The following is a 17,319-nucleotide window of genomic DNA, read 5'->3' as shown; positions in this document are numbered from 1 at the left end:
CAGAGCTTAACTGGGAGGAGTGTTAGTCTTGGCTGATAGTAAAACATATAGCTTACGCATCAATTTAACAGACTGGCTAGGCAAAAATCGACCCAATTTTATATTAGCATTTAAAAAGAACAATGGGGGGATGCCTGTGTGGCTCAGTCAGTTGAGCGGCTGCCTTTGGCTCAGTTTGGGTCCTGATCCCAAGGTTCTGGGATTGAGCCCCGCAGGGGCTCCCTGCTCAGTGGGGAGCCTGCTCTGCCTTCCCCTCCCCTTGCTTGTGCCCTCTCTCTCTGACAAATAAATAAACAAAATCTTTAAAAAAAAAAGAAAAAGAACAATGGGGAGAAAGGCATTTGAACAGTTGGTTAAAATTTGGGGTGTGGGGGAGGGAGTAGAGGGCTCTATCCTTAAACAGTACACCTAAATAAATCCCACTTAATTAAATATTACAAGTTAACTGTAGGAAAAAATAGAATAACTCTGAGAGGAGATCCATTTAGAATTTTAGCACTAAAGGTCATGAAGGTGTATGTCAATTATACCTCAATAAAAAAATTTAATTCACAAAAATGTGGAATTCTGAATTAAGCTAAAGGAGGCCAAAAGTGAATGAGGAATTATTAGTGACAAAGATGATGAAAATGTAGCATTTTTACTGAGAAGTGCAATGTAACATTTTTAGTGATGAGCGCAAATATAAAAATACGAAGATCGCCTTAGACCACTGGTCGGTGTACGAATGGGTAGTTCATACACGCGTTTCCTAAGCTCCCACTCTGCCGCCACCTAGCCTCGGCCTGAGGATTCCAGTACGGTGACAGCAGTACGGGAGACAAGGGTGTCGGGGGATAACGTGGGCTGCAAGTCCAACCGGCTTAAGCAACACAGGATCAGTGTTCAGTTCAGGTGAAAGGCAAGTCAGCGGCGCCGCAGGCCCGGGCAGGTGCTCGCGGAGCACTCTGAAGTCTCGCTCAAGACCTGGGTTTGTTCTGTCTCCTCTCTGCGCAAGAGCTTTGTTGCAGTGCTTCTTGTCATAGAGTAAAACGGGCAGCACCACGAGTTCAACAACAGAGAAATGGGTCCAGTGCGTGAGGATGTGGCTTCCCTGGGATATTATGCATTCACTACGAATGGCCTTTATGAGGACTGCGTCACATCAGGGAACAGTGCTTAGCATGCCAAGTGACAAAAAGTAGGGCACATTTTATGGACACTTAACTACAGCTTTGCAAAAGAAGGAATGTTTCTAAAAAGGCTAGAAATAAATACTCTGACCCACTCACCATGCTAGTGCAGCGTGGTTTGTTTTTCTGTTTGGTTTGTGTTATTATTATTTTTTTTTTAAAGAGAGAGACAGCCAGCGAGAGAGGGAACACAAGCAGGGGGAGTGGGAGAGGAAGAAGCAGGCTCATAGCGGAGGAGCCTGACGTGGGCTCGATCCCAGGACCTTGGGATCACGCCCTGAGCCGAAGGCAGACGCTTAACGCTTAAGGACTGAGCCACCCAGGCGCCCCTGGTTTGTGTTATCTTGACCCTTCCTTTTCCAAACTTCCTATGGCGCTCATTCTTCTCTCTCCAGCAAGGCCGCTTCCCACACCGCCGTTGGCTCCTGTGGGGATCATTCCTGTCTTTGTACGTGTTCTGGTGTTATTTCCTTCACCTGGAGTGCCTTCTTCTTTTGACCCGTTAGCCTGTTAGATATTTACTGATCATCAACACAAGGATATTGTACAGCGTATGGAAGATAATGTACATGAAAACGCTTTGTAAAGTGCTTTACAGGTGTTAGTTTTTATTATTAGGAATTAAAAAGGAAGAGGAGGAGAAAGAGAAAGAAACCTATTACTTGCACAGTATTGTGCCAGGTGCTAAGGGAGATCAGAATGGAAAAATCCAGAAGCTTACCATCTCATCGGGTGGGTAGAGGAAAAATAACGACGTGTGGAATGCTAACATGAGAAAGGCAAGTAGTGCTGTGAGAGAAGGGTGGAGAGGATGTGGGGTTAGAAGCAGACCCTGAAGGATTCGGGCAGGTAGGTCCCAGGAGGAAGGGCAAAAAGAAAGCCCAAGTTAGAAATAATCAGCCTGTGTGGGGGATGGTGAGCACAGTTGAAGAGTCCTGCTGGAGGAGTAGTGGGGGACTAGCGGGCAGGGGAAGCAGCTAGGGTGGGCACTGCCCCCAGAGTCCGGACTCTAATCTTTACAGCAACAGGTCTCCGATGGAGACTTTTAAAACTAGTGTGTAGGTTTCAGGGGCACAGGGGTCTTCCTCACCTCTCTTGTTCAACACTGAATCCCTAGTGCATAGAAGCATGGTTCCTGGCACACAGTAGATGCTCAATAAATGTTAGTTGAAGGGAAGTGGGAATGAAGGCTAATCCCGAAGAGGTGGACGACGCAGACTGAAAAGGTAAAGGCTGCCGGCAGAGAGACAAGTTAACAGACTGTGAGGGCACCTCCAGGCATGAAGTAATGAGAGAAGGACCTGGGCTAATGGCCACGGAACTGCAAAGTAAGGGGCTGCTGTGAGAGCCATTTGGAAAGACGGGCTAGGTCCTGGTGACCGACCAACTGAACGCAGGACATGGAGAGAAAAGAATCAAAGATAACCTCAAGGAAATTCACTCCTACTTCAAGATGGCCTGGGTTCCTCTGCCAGGAAGGCTTCCCAGAATCCTCAAGCCTGTGCTGTGTGTTCCCTTTCTGAACGCAACACAAATAATCTGTACCACCCCGTTTTCGGGTGTAAACATTATAATCCAGACTTTGCTTATGTTTGTTTGCCCAACTAGACTACAAGCTCTTAAAGGTCAGGGCTATCTCCCGTCCCCGCAGCGCCTGCCTTTACGAAGTTGATGCTCAGTAAGTCTTCACTGGCTGAGAAGAAACCTGTATTCTCCTCTGTGCTGAAGAGGGTGTTCTACTTCTGTTTCTTTTCTTTTCTCTTCTTTTCCTTTTTTTTTCTTTCTTTTTTTTAATTGCTTTCATCTTCTCTCTTGGTTGGTTCCTGGAAATGAGGAGGAGGCACATTCTGAATACTAATACTTTCTCCATGGAAAAGTCAAGTGCCAACGACTGGCATTGCCACCAGCAATGAAGAATTCCATTCATTCATTTGTTCTGATATTGGCTTAGTCGTAGGGGAGTAGTGTAGCACAGAGCCTAAGCTCGGCTTGGGCTTTGGATCTTGCTTATGATCTTATTTTTTTTAAAGATTGTATTTATTTGACAGAGAGAGAGAGAGAGACAGCCAGCAAGAGAGGAAACACAAGCAGGGGGAGTGGGAGAGGAAGAAGCAGGCTCCAGGAGAGCAGGGAGCCTGATGCGGGGCTTGATCCCAGGACCCTGGGATCACGCCCTGAGCCAAAGGCAGACGCTTAACGACTGAGCCACCCAGGCGCCCCTGCTTATGATCTTAGATCTCTCATTTACTGGCCATGCTCATTTGGAAAACTTAGTCTCTCTTAGCTTAGATTTCCTCATCCGTAAAATCGAGATGATAATGTCTACCTAATAACATTTACTGCATGCTAACCATGTGCCAGGCACTGCCATTTAATTCCCATTTGACAGATGTGGACATGGATATGCAGAGAGAGTAAGGGTGCACAGGCAGGAAGTGTAGAACCAGGAGCCAGTCACAGGCCACCTGATCCCACAGCTCTCGTGGTTGGTGCTGTGCTTTCTAACCTCACAGGTGTGGCGGTGCGCGGCATAAAGCCGTGTGGAAGCATCACGTGCCATGGGTCTGGCACACAGCAGACCCTGGATATGCTAATTATTGTTAATATTTTTGAGCATCTAACACGTCAAAGGTAGAGGCTTAGGCTTTGGGGATGTGAACAGGAAGAGAGACGCTCTGCCCTCAAGTTGCTACCAGTTTGGTAGTGCCACCGCTGTTTGTGGGCCAAGGGGCAAACACACAATCATAAATGAACACCGCTAAAAGAAACCACAGAAAGCACAGAACTTCCTCACTTTACAGGTGAGAGCATTGAGGCCCAAATTGGGGGTGGGGGTGAGTCGCTCAAGGCGGAAGCTTGGATAAGAATCTAGATCTCCTACACTGGAATGCTGGGTCCTCGGCCGAAGAAAGTGCCCCAAAAAGGCAGGGGATGGTCCTTATCCAACACCTGTATGCACTTACAGAGCAGCTTTCCTTGGGGAGCAGAAGATGGGGTGGGGGTGCCACGGACAGGGGCAGAGAAGCCCGTCAGGTCGTCTCTGCTCACCTGGTTCACCAAGTCTGCAACTCCTTAGCATCATCGTGTCCTTCTAAGCTTCAAATGGCAACTCCCTCTTCCTTCCTTGTCTTCCAATGAGGATGGGAGCTCCATTCCAGGCTACTTCTCTAACTGGGATGCGTCCTTGGCCAAGTGACAGAACCTCTCTGATCCTTGGGTTCCTTCTCTTTAAAAAGAAAGCCAAAAAAAAAAAAAATGGGGGTTGGACTAAGGTCCCTTTCAGCTCTAAAATGGCGTGGGTCTCGTGGGGGAACGCTTTCAGAGCACGTTTACTCAGCAAACCTGAAAAATAGAGAAGAATTTTTTGTTTGCCAAGCAGAGGGTAGTACCGCTGCACTGCACGTTGCAGCCACAAGAGGGCAGTAGGTCCTCGAGCACCTGGGCAGGTGGCCGTGGTGGGCCCCACAGGAAGAGAAGAGGTAGGCTCTCTCCCGGACCTTCCCTGGGGTCCCGGAGTTCTCCTGCTGTAAATGCCAAACTCACTTCTTTAGCAAAGGGCAGCCAGCAGGGTTGGGGTGAGACAAGGGAGCAATTTTGCAAATTAAGTCTAGCATCAAAAAGATGAAAGACCAGGGCTAAAAAGAAATTGGATTCTAGGAAAGTAAATATTTTATGAAAAATTGAAAATGTATCCCTGTCCTAGTTTAAGTTGCCTACAGCTCACATCATCAGAGGCAGAGCTTTGAGAAGAGCTGGGAGCATTTTACAGGCTGATAAAAAGTTTGGCAGGCTAAAAGGTGATTTTAAAACCTTGTTTGTGAGGCTCATGTGTTAGACCAGCGTTTCCTAAAGCTACTTGAGAAGTTTCAGTTTATTTTGCTCATGTTTAGTAAGCCCTTACTCAGGAAAGAATTAGTTCTGGAAGCTTCCAAAGAGCTCAGCCAAGCTACCACTATTTTTGTTTGTTTGTTTGAGATAGCGTAAAATAACCCAAACTATCATGTGTCATCGAATGAAGAGCACCAGCCTGGACACATTAATGTGTGGAAAGGAGAGGAAGCTCAGTGAGGATGTCGAGGAGGCCTGGGTACTGGCTTGGCTTATCCTCTTCCAGAATTCCAGTCAGCAATAATCACATTCCAGATCATCACAAAAGCCCATAGATTCCAGATGACCTGCCCAAGGGCCTTTTCAAGTATAAGAGACCTTGATTCCTTGAGAAGACAATTCCCATTGTAAATTACAATCTTGCAAAACTTCTACAGCACCCGCACAACAAAAACTTAAGCCTGAGTCTTGTATAGAAAGGGAATCTTGCTTAATTATCAGCAGTAGAGTTACAGCTTCCATTCCTTTTTGCCTCCACACCCAGGGCCATGAAGGGGTGATGGTTGGGATTAAGCTGCTCGCTGCCTTACTCATCGAGCCTCATTTCTGCACCTCTATCACCTTGTGAGTTTCCAAAACAGACTGTGTCCTTCCCCACCTCTCTGCTTTTGCTTTTGCTGTTCCCTCTGCCTGGCACTCTCTGCCTTGCCTTAGCTTTCTAACAAGCTTCTATTCAACCTTCAAAACCCCACTCAAATGACACGGTTTGGCGAAGTCTTCCCGACTCCCCAGAGAATCCCCAACAGTTAATCAGTGCTCCCATAGCAGCTGGTCCAAAACTTATCCCATTCTGCAATAATTGTTTGTTTTCATGTCTGCCTCTCCCCCCAGACCTGAGAATTCCTGCAGGGCAGAGCTAATGATTTATCCCTGTGTCTCCAGCCTTGGCCCAGTGCCTGGCCCGTTGTGGATACTCAGCCAATGCCAGCTGAACGGAAGTGGATTCTCTTTCCTGTAACCAGCACAGTGTCTTGCGAGGTGACTGACCAGGCTCACAGAACGAAACAAAATCCTTCTTGAAGGGAGCCCTGGAGCACTGCCTGGTATCAGGAGCTAAATGCAGAAAACTGCTAACATTCGATGTCTGTGCTTTGGAAGGCACACAGCATTCAAAGCTTTTAATGGAGGCTATTTGCCTAGAACCTATTTTAAGAATAAGATGACACGTAAGGAGAAATTTTCTGATCATGTGATTGAGCTCTGGGACATGCATTTAAGGGAGTGATGGGTGCTCCCTGTTGAAGATCTTCATAATCTAGATGTTTTGGAAAAGACTGTTTGGAGGGAGTAGGTTACATATGAACAGAGACTTCTGATTATAAGTTTATGTAACAGAAGCACTCAGCTCTGGGCACTGGACATGGGGTGCGGCTTTGCTAGCTTCCGGTGGAGTGACGTGGCCCTCCACGAATGGTTGTTGGGGTTGGATACACAACTCACTTCTCTGCACAGCTCCTCACAGCTTGGTCTCATTTGCAAACATCTGAGGGATTAGGAAATATTAGTAGATATGTGTTGTCAGTAAATAGGCTCTGTGAGCGCTGCCAGCACCCGCTGGTGCTAAGTGCCTGTGCCTTCCCTAGCCCCAGGTCTTCCTCTCTGCCTCCTTGGCCCAAAGGCTCTTGGCATGGGTGTGGGGAGCCCCAGCTGTACTGAGAGAGGACTAGGAGACGAAGGAAGGGGCAGGTAACCTTCAAGGGGAAAGGAAGTAGGTTTCATAGTTGGTTCCATTCTGTGTGTGGGGGTTGCCTTGCAGGGCACTTTTGGGGGATGGAATTTCTTCATCTGCACGCCAGTCAAGACGACAGCGGGTATGAGAAAAGAGGGAAAGATGAGACATGATGTGGAAAGTAGTGATTGCCGAGGCTAGGAAATGATTCTCACCCACAAATTAAAATGGGCAAAAGCTCAACATTAGGTTATCAGAGAGAACCATGAATTTGTATTATACGTTTGTACCTTTTTCAAGTTGAGTGAAGTTCCTTCATTGTATATCTTAAACAGCCTCACTATTTTATTAAATTTTTTATTGTGATAAAATAGACATAAAACTTATCATTCTAACGACTTTGAAGTGTATAATTCTGTGGCAATAAGTATATTTACATTGTTGTTCGACCGTCACCACCATCCACCTCCAGAACTTCTTCCTCTTCCCCAGCTGAAACTCCGTACCCATTAAACACTAACTCCCCATTTCCTCCTCCCCCAGCCACTGGCAACTACCATTCCACTTTCTGTATAAATTTGAATACTCTAGGAATCATATAAGTGGAATCATACAATATTTGTTCTTTTGTGACTGGCTGGTTTCACTTAGCCCATCTTTCAGATTCATCGGCGTTGTAGCATGTGCCTCATTGTTTTATTATTATTATTATTTTTTAGAGGCAGGGAGGGGCAGAGGGAGAGGGAGAGAGAGACTCTTAAGCAGGCTTCATGCCCAGCACATAGCCCCATGCGGGGCTTGATCTCACAACTCTGATATCACGACCTGAGCCGAAATCAAGAGTCAGATGCTTAACCGTCTGAGCCACACTGTTTTGTAAGTGTATCCTGCAAAATCTTATTTCTTAAAGTGTCTCCATGTATAGATTAAGTAGGCATCGTCATCTCTAGTTTACAGTCGGAGAAACCAAGTTGAAGAGAAGATAAGAGCATCGATATGACAGGCTGCGTCTTCAAATCTATATCCCTCACACCCTTCTTTCTTTCGGCAGAGCCCCGATTTTGTTCTCCTATTTACTGGCAAGCTCTGCAGGGACTACTCTTAGCTCCATGAGTAAGTCTTGATTAGTTTGAATCAATCACAGTAATTTCGGTTCCTTTGCCAATGACTGGTTTAAGTGATACACTTTTGGCCAATGAGACATGAGAGAAAACCGATGCAAGACTTTTAGAAAGAGTTCCTTTGCTTTTACGAGTAGACACAAGAAGAAACTTCCTATTTTCTGCTTCTTAAAGTGGTCACGTGTGTGTGACGCTTGGAACTCAAAAGCCATCTTGCCACCATGGGAGGAGTCAGCCAAATGTTGAAGTTGCAGAGGAGAGAGATGGAAGGAATCTGATCCTTGACGATATGAATAAGCTGCTGAGTTAATCAACACTCGAACTCCCCACCTTAATCTTGCTATTTATGTGAGATCATAAATTTCCTTGTTGTTTAAAGCACTTTAAAATTTTCTGTACTTGCAGCCAAAAGCGTACTGAATGACATGTTAAGGATTACAGCTAAGCAGGAATGCAGAGGACACAAGTCTCACTCCCTTTTTCCACTGGATGATGCTAGTGACTCAGGACTGGTCTTTCTGCTATGCGATCTCCCAACCTATTGTATTATTTCTGAACTGTTGGCTCTGGGAAGTAATTTCTGGGAAAAAGGACCCATGGAAAATTAAGTTTGATTTTGAGGAAAAAGTGGGGGGCATTGGAGAAAACGAAGAGAGACCCAGATAACACAGTGACAACTGCCTTGGGAGTTACAACTGGAAGGACGGTGAAAAATGTTATTTGGGAATGACCCTCTGAAACAGAACAAGTGTGGTGAGAGGGGCTGATGGAAAAAAACCAGCCAGTGTGGCTGTAAGAGCCAGGGAGCTTTTCCTTCCAATAGGAAGCCCAGCAAATCTTGGAGAGGTGGTATGTAGCAAAGTGGGAGACAAGGGCATGATATGAAGATGGCCAGGTGAAGGGCTCTGAAATATCACAACTACTGGTTGCTGCTAGAGAAGTAACATAATTATAACTACATACCAAGCTGACGCCAATGGTCACCTAAGTGAAGCCCATGGTAGATGGTACTGGCTACTTTGTATAGTTTACCCACAGCTTTCTTTTGGCTTGTGACGTGGGTGAGTGATCCAGGTTTGGACAATCCTAGTTCTCTGTCCAGGCAACTTTAATTGGTCCAGGTGATGGGCACATGAAAGGGTCAAAGTTCTTCCCTGAGAAATATTTGGATTTTGAGAAAAATAAGGTGTTTCTCACTAATAGATAAAGAGAAGAAGAGATGAACAAAAATGAAAGACAGATGAGAAAGAATGAGGTGGCCCTGGGTTCTCTGTGTCTGTCCCTACGGCCGTGGTTCCCATAGTGCTTGGCTTAAATCAAGGAGCCATCCCAGTTTGGCAGATTGTATTTTTCAGAGTTGGCCACTTGCTACATCCCATCCCACATACTCTGATTATGTTGCAAAATTGACACTCTTCTCATCTAGCGGTTGTGTCTGTGTCCCCTCCTATTGTACCTGAGCAGACCTGTCTGACCACCAGGACCAAAGCAATATGGTGGAGTGATGTCATGTGACTTTCAATGCTGAGTCATAAAAATTCCATGCACTACTGCTTAATTCTTCCAGGACATTTGATTTTGGAACTCAGACACCACGCTTGAAGAAGCCAAGAAGAAGAAACCACATGAAGAGGCTATGTGTGGGGGTCAGGCCAACAGCCCCAGCTGAAGTCCCAGCAGACAGCCAGCCTCAACTGCCAGGAGTAAAACATTCCCAGATGACCTCAGCCATCCAGTCACCCTTAGCTTTTGAGTCTTCCCAGCTGAGGCCCCGGGCAGTATGGGCCAGAAACCAGTCATCTCTATGTGTCCTATCAGAATTCCTGACCCACAGGGTCATAAGCATAATAAAATGGTGGTTTCATGCCGCTAAGTTTTGGGATGGTTTGTTACACAGCTACAGTTAACATGAATACCCAGTGTCCTTCTTAGTTATGTGAACCCATAAATTCTCTTTGTTTTGCTTAAGCTAGTTTCGATTAAGTTTCTGTGACTTGCAACTAAAAGAAATTTGATTCATATACCCTTTATTCTGCAGGTATTATTCACTCTTGCAAATCAGTGACTCAATTTACCAAAAATAAATAAATAAATAATTTTTCATGTGGTCTTCATGGAGAAAGTACAGAAAAAATAGTGAGGAGGATAGAAGACTCAGAATTAGGAAAAGGGTGTAAAAAAAGGACTCTCTTTTTTGTTTTCTTCAACCCATGAGTCCATGGGTAATGACATGCTTTATTGCCTCATTTAAACCACTTCATTTTTCTTTCTTAGTGTTGAGTTCTGGCCACTGATGTGCTGAGGGACCTCTGACAAGACGTGATACATTGCTCAGTCTATTTGTTTTGTCAGAGAGTGGTAGTGGAGGGAGCTATTTCTTCATCAGCGAAATGAGGGAATGGGGCTAGATGTGGTATCTATTAGTATATATATTAATGATAACTATATGCTAAGCATTATGTTACGTGTTTTCCACATATCACTCATTTTACTCCCATACAGCAGCTGTTATTAGACACTTTCTGGTCCTTTTCTGGACTAAGATTCCATCAATACTCCTTCTCTTGTGCCTCTCACTCTCCCACTCTCTGAGGACACAAGTCACGTGTGACAAGTTCCTTGTTTTCCAGAAACTCACGTTCAGACTGGAAAGGTAAAGCCGGACTAGACGTTAAATGATCACCATTGAAACTGAGTGTCATAAATACACAGGAATTACATTTGTTTTCTGCTGCCATGCAACAGATGACCACAAACGTAGCCCCTTAACACAACACACATGTATTATTTCATAGTTTTTGTGGGTCAGGAGTCTGGACTCAGCTGGGTCCTCTGTAGGGTCTCACAAGCCTGCCATCGAGGCGTTGGCTGGGCTATGTTCCTTAGGGGAGCCCAGGATCCCCTTCCAAGCTTATGTGGTCAGCGGCAGAACTTCTTGTAGGCACGGGACAGAGGGCCCCTACTTTCTTGCTGTCAGCTGGGGGCAAGTCTCCGTTCTTAGAGGCTCCTGCAGCTCCCTGCCGTGGGCCTTCTCCATAGGCAGGTCAGAACACAGCAGCTTTCTTCCTCAGAGCCAGCGGGAGACTCCTTCATCCTAGTTTGCTGGGAAGTGTTACATAACGTAACTGTTAGCATGGGAGTGACACACGTCACCTTTGCCACATTCTGTTGCGTAGAAGAAAGTCACAAGTCCTGCCCACAGGCAAGGGGAGGAGATTACACAAGCGTGTGACTCACCGGGAGGTGATGGTGGTGGGGGGTGCCCCTGCAAGGTGTGTCTGCCACAGGAATTTAGAAAAAAAGGTAAGTCAGAGTGAACTGGAATCCTCAAGGCAGGCTCTATGGAGAGACTTAAGCTAGAGCTTAAAGGAGGAGTAGAATTTAGACTCACAAAANNAAAGAGAAGAGGCAGATTATCTAGGATCAAAGGACCGTACACAGACGAGCAAAGGTGTGAAGGTGGGGTTCTCACTTAAGTTAATGCCCACACAAAACCTAATGGAAACCTGCTGACTTTTTACATCACAAAGGGTAGGAGGAATTTCTTTCTTTCTTTCTTTCTTTCTTTCTTTCTCTCTTTCTTTCTTTCTTTCTTTCTTTCTTCAAGATTTTACTTACTTATCTGAGAGAGAGAGCAAGCGCATGAGCAGGGGGGAGGGGCAGATGGAGAGGGAGAAGCAGACTCCCTGCTAAGCAGGGAGCGACTCCAGGGTCAAGACCTGAGCCATAGGCAGACGCTTAACCCACTGAGCCACCTAGGCACCGCTCTTTTTTTTTTTTTAATTTTAAGATTTATTTATTTATTTGAGAGAGAGCTAGCAGAGGCGAGGGGCAGGAGAGGGAAAGAGAATCTTTTTTTTTTTTTTTAAAGATTTTATTTATTTATTCGACAGGATAGAGACAGCCAGCGAGAGAGGGAACACAAGCAGGGGGAGTGGGAGAGGAAGAAGCAGGCTCATAGCGGAGGAGCCTGATGTGGGGCTTGATCCCAGATCGCCGGGATCACGCCCTGAGCCGAAGGCAGGTGCTTAACCGCTGTGCCACCCAGGCGCCCCGGGAAAGAGAATCTTAACCAGACTATGCTGAGCACAGAGTCCCAGGCAGGGCTCCGTATCATGACTCTGAGATCACCACCTGAGCCAAAATCAAGAGTGGGATGCTTAATCGATTTAGCCACCCAGGCACCCCAGAACCTTTTTCTCTCTTTAACCAAAAGGAAGCTGGGTAGTGAAGAGAGTCCTGGCCGTGATGTCAGAAAATTTGGGTTCATGGTTCAGTTTGCTATAAACTAGCAGTATGACTGGGGCCTGCTGCTTAGCTAAGCCTCATTTCCTCTGGATGCTTCTATTGACATGGCTATCGTGAGGACTATGGAAGCTCTTGGGTTGGAAGTGCTCTGCATACTTTCTGGGTCCCCTTTCCAAAGGCAGCTTCAGCGAGTTCCAAGACCCCACTCTCTCCAAGGACACCTTGCTCTTGCTCTCGGAATCCTCTTTCTCAGTGTCACCAGGTCTCTCTTGAAGTCTCCTGAACGGCTGGAGGGAGGCATTCTCCAGGTTCTGGCCTTGGCCCCCCTAATCACTTTGTTTCCCGCTCTGCCTGGTGCACTCCTCCAGCACCACGCACCACCCGGAGCCCACGCTCACCAACACATGCTCGGGCAGACCCTTTCCCCAGCACCAGACTCACGCATCCAACCAATTACTCATCTGTCCGTCCTGGATCTCCCCCAGACCCCTCAAATCCCTCGTACCCAGAACTAAACTCTTTTGTCCTCCCCTCGAATCTCTTCTTCTTCTGCCTGGTCTTGGGAAATCACACCACCAAGTCTGGGCTCTTAGGCCATTCTTTCCCGCCTTGCCCCCACATCTGAGCTCCAAGTGGTGCCAAGTTCTCTCTGCCTGGTGAGGCCCTCTGGTCACCATGGCCTAAGCCTCCCTCTTGTCAGTTCTTGTGGGAATCAGGGCACCTAGTTCTCAACCGGTCCTCCTGGCTCACTTTGTTCTCCACACTTCCTGCAGGATGAACTTTCTCAAGCATGGATTTAATAATACGTCTGCTCTGCTCAAAACCATTCAGAGGCCCCTAAATACTTGGGAGTGAAATTAAAACTCCTGGACAAGATATTCAATATCTGAAATCCTCTCAGATGTGATTCTTGCCCACCTCCCCTCTTACACCTCCAGTCCTACTGACTGCTGTCAGTTCTCACACTGCACCATGTTCTTTCAGGTCTCTGCATTTCAGTGCACTGTTCCTCTTGTCAGAAACACCTGACCACACCATCCTTCTCTGCCTTGCTGACCCTTCTCATCCATGATTACTCAGCTTAGTGATTCCATTTTCAAGACCCCTCCTATGAGCACTCTTGCCAGCTCGTGCAGACCTCTAGCACAACTCTCATTACTCTGGAGACCCAGAGCCGGTGTTGTAATTGTTTTTTCTTTTGCTCTCTTCCTAGATTGTGAGTTCTCGTGAGCAGTATGGTGTCTTATTTTAGTTTCTTATTTTGATGCTCTGATCACTTTTTCTTCCAATCTGATCCTTTCGACATATTTTATGTATTTATTTTTTGAATAGGTAACACATTCATCTGTCTAAAATTTCAGAAGCTACAAAAAGCTGTATAATGAAAAGTTTCCCTCCAACCGCTGTCCCCACTCCAGCCGTCCCGTTCCCCTCTCCAGAGGCGATCAATATTATTAGTTTCTTGTGAATACTTCTAGGGATATAAATACTTCGAGAGATAAAAACATATCTGTGGTTCCCCCTTTACACAAAAATGTCGTCACGTTCTCCAGCCTGTGCTGCGCCTTGTTTTCACTTACGCACTGTACCCAGGAGAACATTTAATTGCAGCACATAAAGAGCTTCTTATCCTTTATTTTCAGTTTTCAGCTTTCCATTGTGGTTGTATCCTAGTTAACCAATGAACATTAGGTTATTTCCAGTCTTTTGCAAATACAGATAAAACTGCAATGACTGTCTTCACAAAAATGTCACTTCACACATGTACAAGTGTGACAGTAGAACGAATTCCTAGAAGTGGAGCTGCCACATCAAGGAGTATGTGCATTTGCAAGTTTCACCATGTCATACTGCCCTTCATGGAGTTTGTAGATAACATCGTATTTATCTTTGTATCCCTAGCCACCATTGCTGAGTCTAGAACAGAGCAGGCATTCAGTACATTTTTTTGTCAAATAAACAAATGAAAAAAATAGCTCTTTCAGTGGAAGCTCCCTTTTTCCTTTCTTTAATGTCTTTAGTGGATAAATAAAAACATCCAGTGGAAAAAAGACAGTCTCTTCAATAAATGGTGCTGGGAAAATTGGACGGCTACATGCAAAAGAATGAAACTTGACCACTCTCTCACACCATACACAAAGATAAACTTCAAATGGATGAAAGACCTCTATGTGAGAGAGGAATCCATCAAAAACCTAGAGGAGAACATAGGCTGCAACCTCTTTGATATCGGCCACAGCAACTTTTTTCATGATACATCTCCAAAGGCAAGGGAAACAAAAGGAAAAAATGAACTTGTGGGACTTCATCAAGATAAAAAGCTTCTGCACAGCCAAGGAAACAGTCAAAAAAACTAAGAGGCAGCCCACGGAATGGGAGAAGATATTTGCAAACGACACTACAGATAAAAGATTGATATCCAAGATCTACAAAGAACTTCTCAAACTCAATACACGGGAAACAAATAATCAAATCAAGAAATGGGCAGAAGATATGAACAGACACTTTTCCAATGAAGACATACAAATGGCTAACAGACACATGAAAAAATGTTCAAAATCATTAGCCACCAGGGAAATTCAAATCAAAACCACACTGAGATACCACCTTACGCCAGTTAGAATGCCAAAAATTGACAAGGCAGGAACAACAAATGTTGGAGAGGATGCGGAGAAAGGGGATCCCTCTTCCACTGTTGGTGGGAATGCAAGTTGGTACAGCCACTTTGGAAAACAGTGTGGAGGTCCCTCAAAAAGTTAAAAATTGAGCTACCCTATGATCCAGCAATTGCACTACTGGGTATTTACCCCAAAGATACAGACGTAGTGAAGAGAAGGGCCATATGCACCCCAATGTTCATAGCAGCATTGTCCACAATAGCTAAATCGTAGAAGGAGCCGAGATGCCCTTCAACAGATGATTGGATTAAGAAGATGTGGTCCATATATACAATGCAATATTACTCAGCCATCAGAAAGAACGATTACACAACATTTGCGGCAACATGGACAGGACTGGAGGAGATTATGCTAAGTGAAATAAGTCAAGCAGAGAAAGACAATTATCATATGGTTTCACTCATTTATGGAACATAAGAAATAGCAGGAAGATCGGTAGGAGAAGGAAGGGAAAAATGAAGGTGGGGTAAACAGAAGGGGGAATGAACCATGAGAGACTGTGGACTCTGGGAAACAAACTGAGGGCTTCAGAGGGGAGGGGGGTGGGGGATTGGGATAGGCCAGTGATGGGTATTAAGGAGGGCACATATTGCATGGTGCACTGGGTGTTATACGCAAATAATGAATCATGGAACATTACATCAAAAACTAAGGATATACTATATGGTGACTAACATAATAAAAATTTATTATAAAAAAATTCCTTCCCATTCAGAGCTCAGTTCAAACCAAATGATTGTACAGTATCATTGTAGAGCAAAATTCTTACTCCAACTTGTATTATTTCCCCTATTTGTGCAATTAATTGACTCCCTTCTTCATTAGGTTGGTTATAAAATAAGGTCATACTAACTTTTATGTTCTAACATAATAACTGAATCCTCATCCCACATTTTGTGAGATGTCTTAATTATTCTACTACTCTCCTCCCCCACATCCTGAGCAATTGCTGGAAACCCATACACAGCCCACAAATTCTTTCAGGGGGCTGCTTGTTGCTTTTATAAGTCATCAGACCTGTCTCTGCAAGGTAACTTTTACTTTGCTTTAAGATTTTATTTATTTATTTAGTTGAGAGAGAGAGAGAGAGGGAGAGAGAGCAAGCATGGGGGAGGCAGAGAGAGAGGGAGAGAGAATCTGAAGCGGACTCTGCACTGAGTGTGGAGCCCAACCAGAGGCTCCATCTACGAACCTCAAAATCATGACCCTAGCTGAAACCCAGAGTCAGACACTCAACCGAATGAGCCACCCAGGTGCCCCACTTTTATTGTCTTTTTAAAACTATAAATCCCTGTTGCTTCTCCTGGATTATTTACTAGCTGTGTGGCTTCTCTATGCCTGTTTATTCATCTATAAGTAGGGCACATTATGGGATTGTGAACATTAAATAAAATTATAGATGGAAAGTCCTTAGAATATGTTTGGCACATAGTGATGTTGAAAGAAACAGTCCTTCATGGGTCTGTCATGCTTCTACTCATCTTCCTGAGTATGCCGAAAATGCAACACCCTGACTGCTGTTTACCAGGGTCAATTCTCAAGGTTGTGTTTATAGCGAGCAACTTTAAGAAATGAAGTAATGTCTCCCTCCAGGACGGAGAACAGGTTTGCTTACTACTTCCCATAGCATGGTAGGCTCCCCAAACTCAGTGTTCCCTCAACTGTGCTGTAAATCCACCAAGTAAGTGCACGGCATTCACGTGAGCCCTCACGTCAGCCCCATAAGACTTGCGGGGAGAGGAATTGTCATAAACGTGCTGAAGCTCATGTCCCTTCCTGTGTCCTAATAGTCCTTTGTCTCCGACCCAGGAATTCTGTGTCTTTTGTCGGCATCCAAAAAACAGTAACAGACTAACTTACCAGCCAGTCAGTAGGGTAAAATAAAATACCAGACTCGAGTACTAAGTGCTTAAGTAAGCTATTTTCATTATTGTTGCTCTTGCTCTTTTTTCTGGCCTTTGCCGGGCATTCTGCACACTATCCGTGGGCGTACATTTGGGTAGGTAGCTGAAAAACAGCAACTGCTGCCAGTGGCAAAGAATTCTGCTGTGCTGTTGGGGGCAATAAAATAAATTAGAAAGAAAGGTAACTTCAAAATCATTGCCCAATATAAAGTACTACTTGGCCCCTCTACCACCCAGGTCTCAATTGTTGAGACCCGAGTTCTCCCTGCAGACACTTTTCGTAGAGTTGGAGCCTAGCTTTTATGTAGTTGCAATACATGGAAGTTGCGAAAAGATAACCGGGCCTCAGTTCCTGTTACCTAACAGCTGGATGACTCTGGGCTCTCTACGGTTCAGTGTCCGAATAAGTGAAAGAGAGAAACAAATTCATGATCCAGTCAGCTCACAAGGCTGTTGGGGCTACAGAATAAAATAATATATGTGAACACAGAAGGTACTGAACAAATGAGTTGTTATAATTTAAGGTTGCAACTTAAGGCTGTCGAAACACAAACATCAGTTTATCCTAATATTATTACGAAATGAGTTATGAAATGAAAGAAGAAAAAACTTGCCCCACGTCAACAGCTGAATCAGTCC

The 17,319-nt window shown here is 45.1% G+C and overlaps 2 long non-coding RNA genes across 2 annotated transcripts; both read right to left on the bottom strand.

The window, feature by feature from the left end:
- Positions 1-2,965: 2,965 nt before the first annotated feature.
- On the bottom strand, positions 2,966-6,285 carry LOC121102009. The gene is made up of 2 exons (XR_005833997.1): positions 4,221-6,285; positions 2,966-2,995 (listed from the first exon to the last, which is right to left on the bottom strand). It is a non-coding gene; the product is annotated as an uncharacterized LOC121102009 (long non-coding RNA).
- Positions 6,286-10,300: 4,015 nt separating this feature from the next.
- On the bottom strand, positions 10,301-17,284 carry LOC103667509. The gene is made up of 2 exons (XR_569770.2): positions 16,637-17,284; positions 10,301-10,952 (listed from the first exon to the last, which is right to left on the bottom strand). It is a non-coding gene; the product is annotated as an uncharacterized LOC103667509 (long non-coding RNA).
- Between the last annotated feature and the right edge of the window lie 35 nt (positions 17,285-17,319).

This window comes from Ursus maritimus, unplaced genomic scaffold, assembly GCF_017311325.1.
Source record: "Ursus maritimus isolate PB19 unplaced genomic scaffold, ASM1731132v1 scaffold_12, whole genome shotgun sequence".
Classification (NCBI taxonomy): domain Eukaryota; kingdom Metazoa; phylum Chordata; class Mammalia; order Carnivora; family Ursidae; genus Ursus; species Ursus maritimus.
Note: the sequence above shows the minus strand (reverse complement) of the source record. Positions and strands in the feature narration are given on the sequence as shown.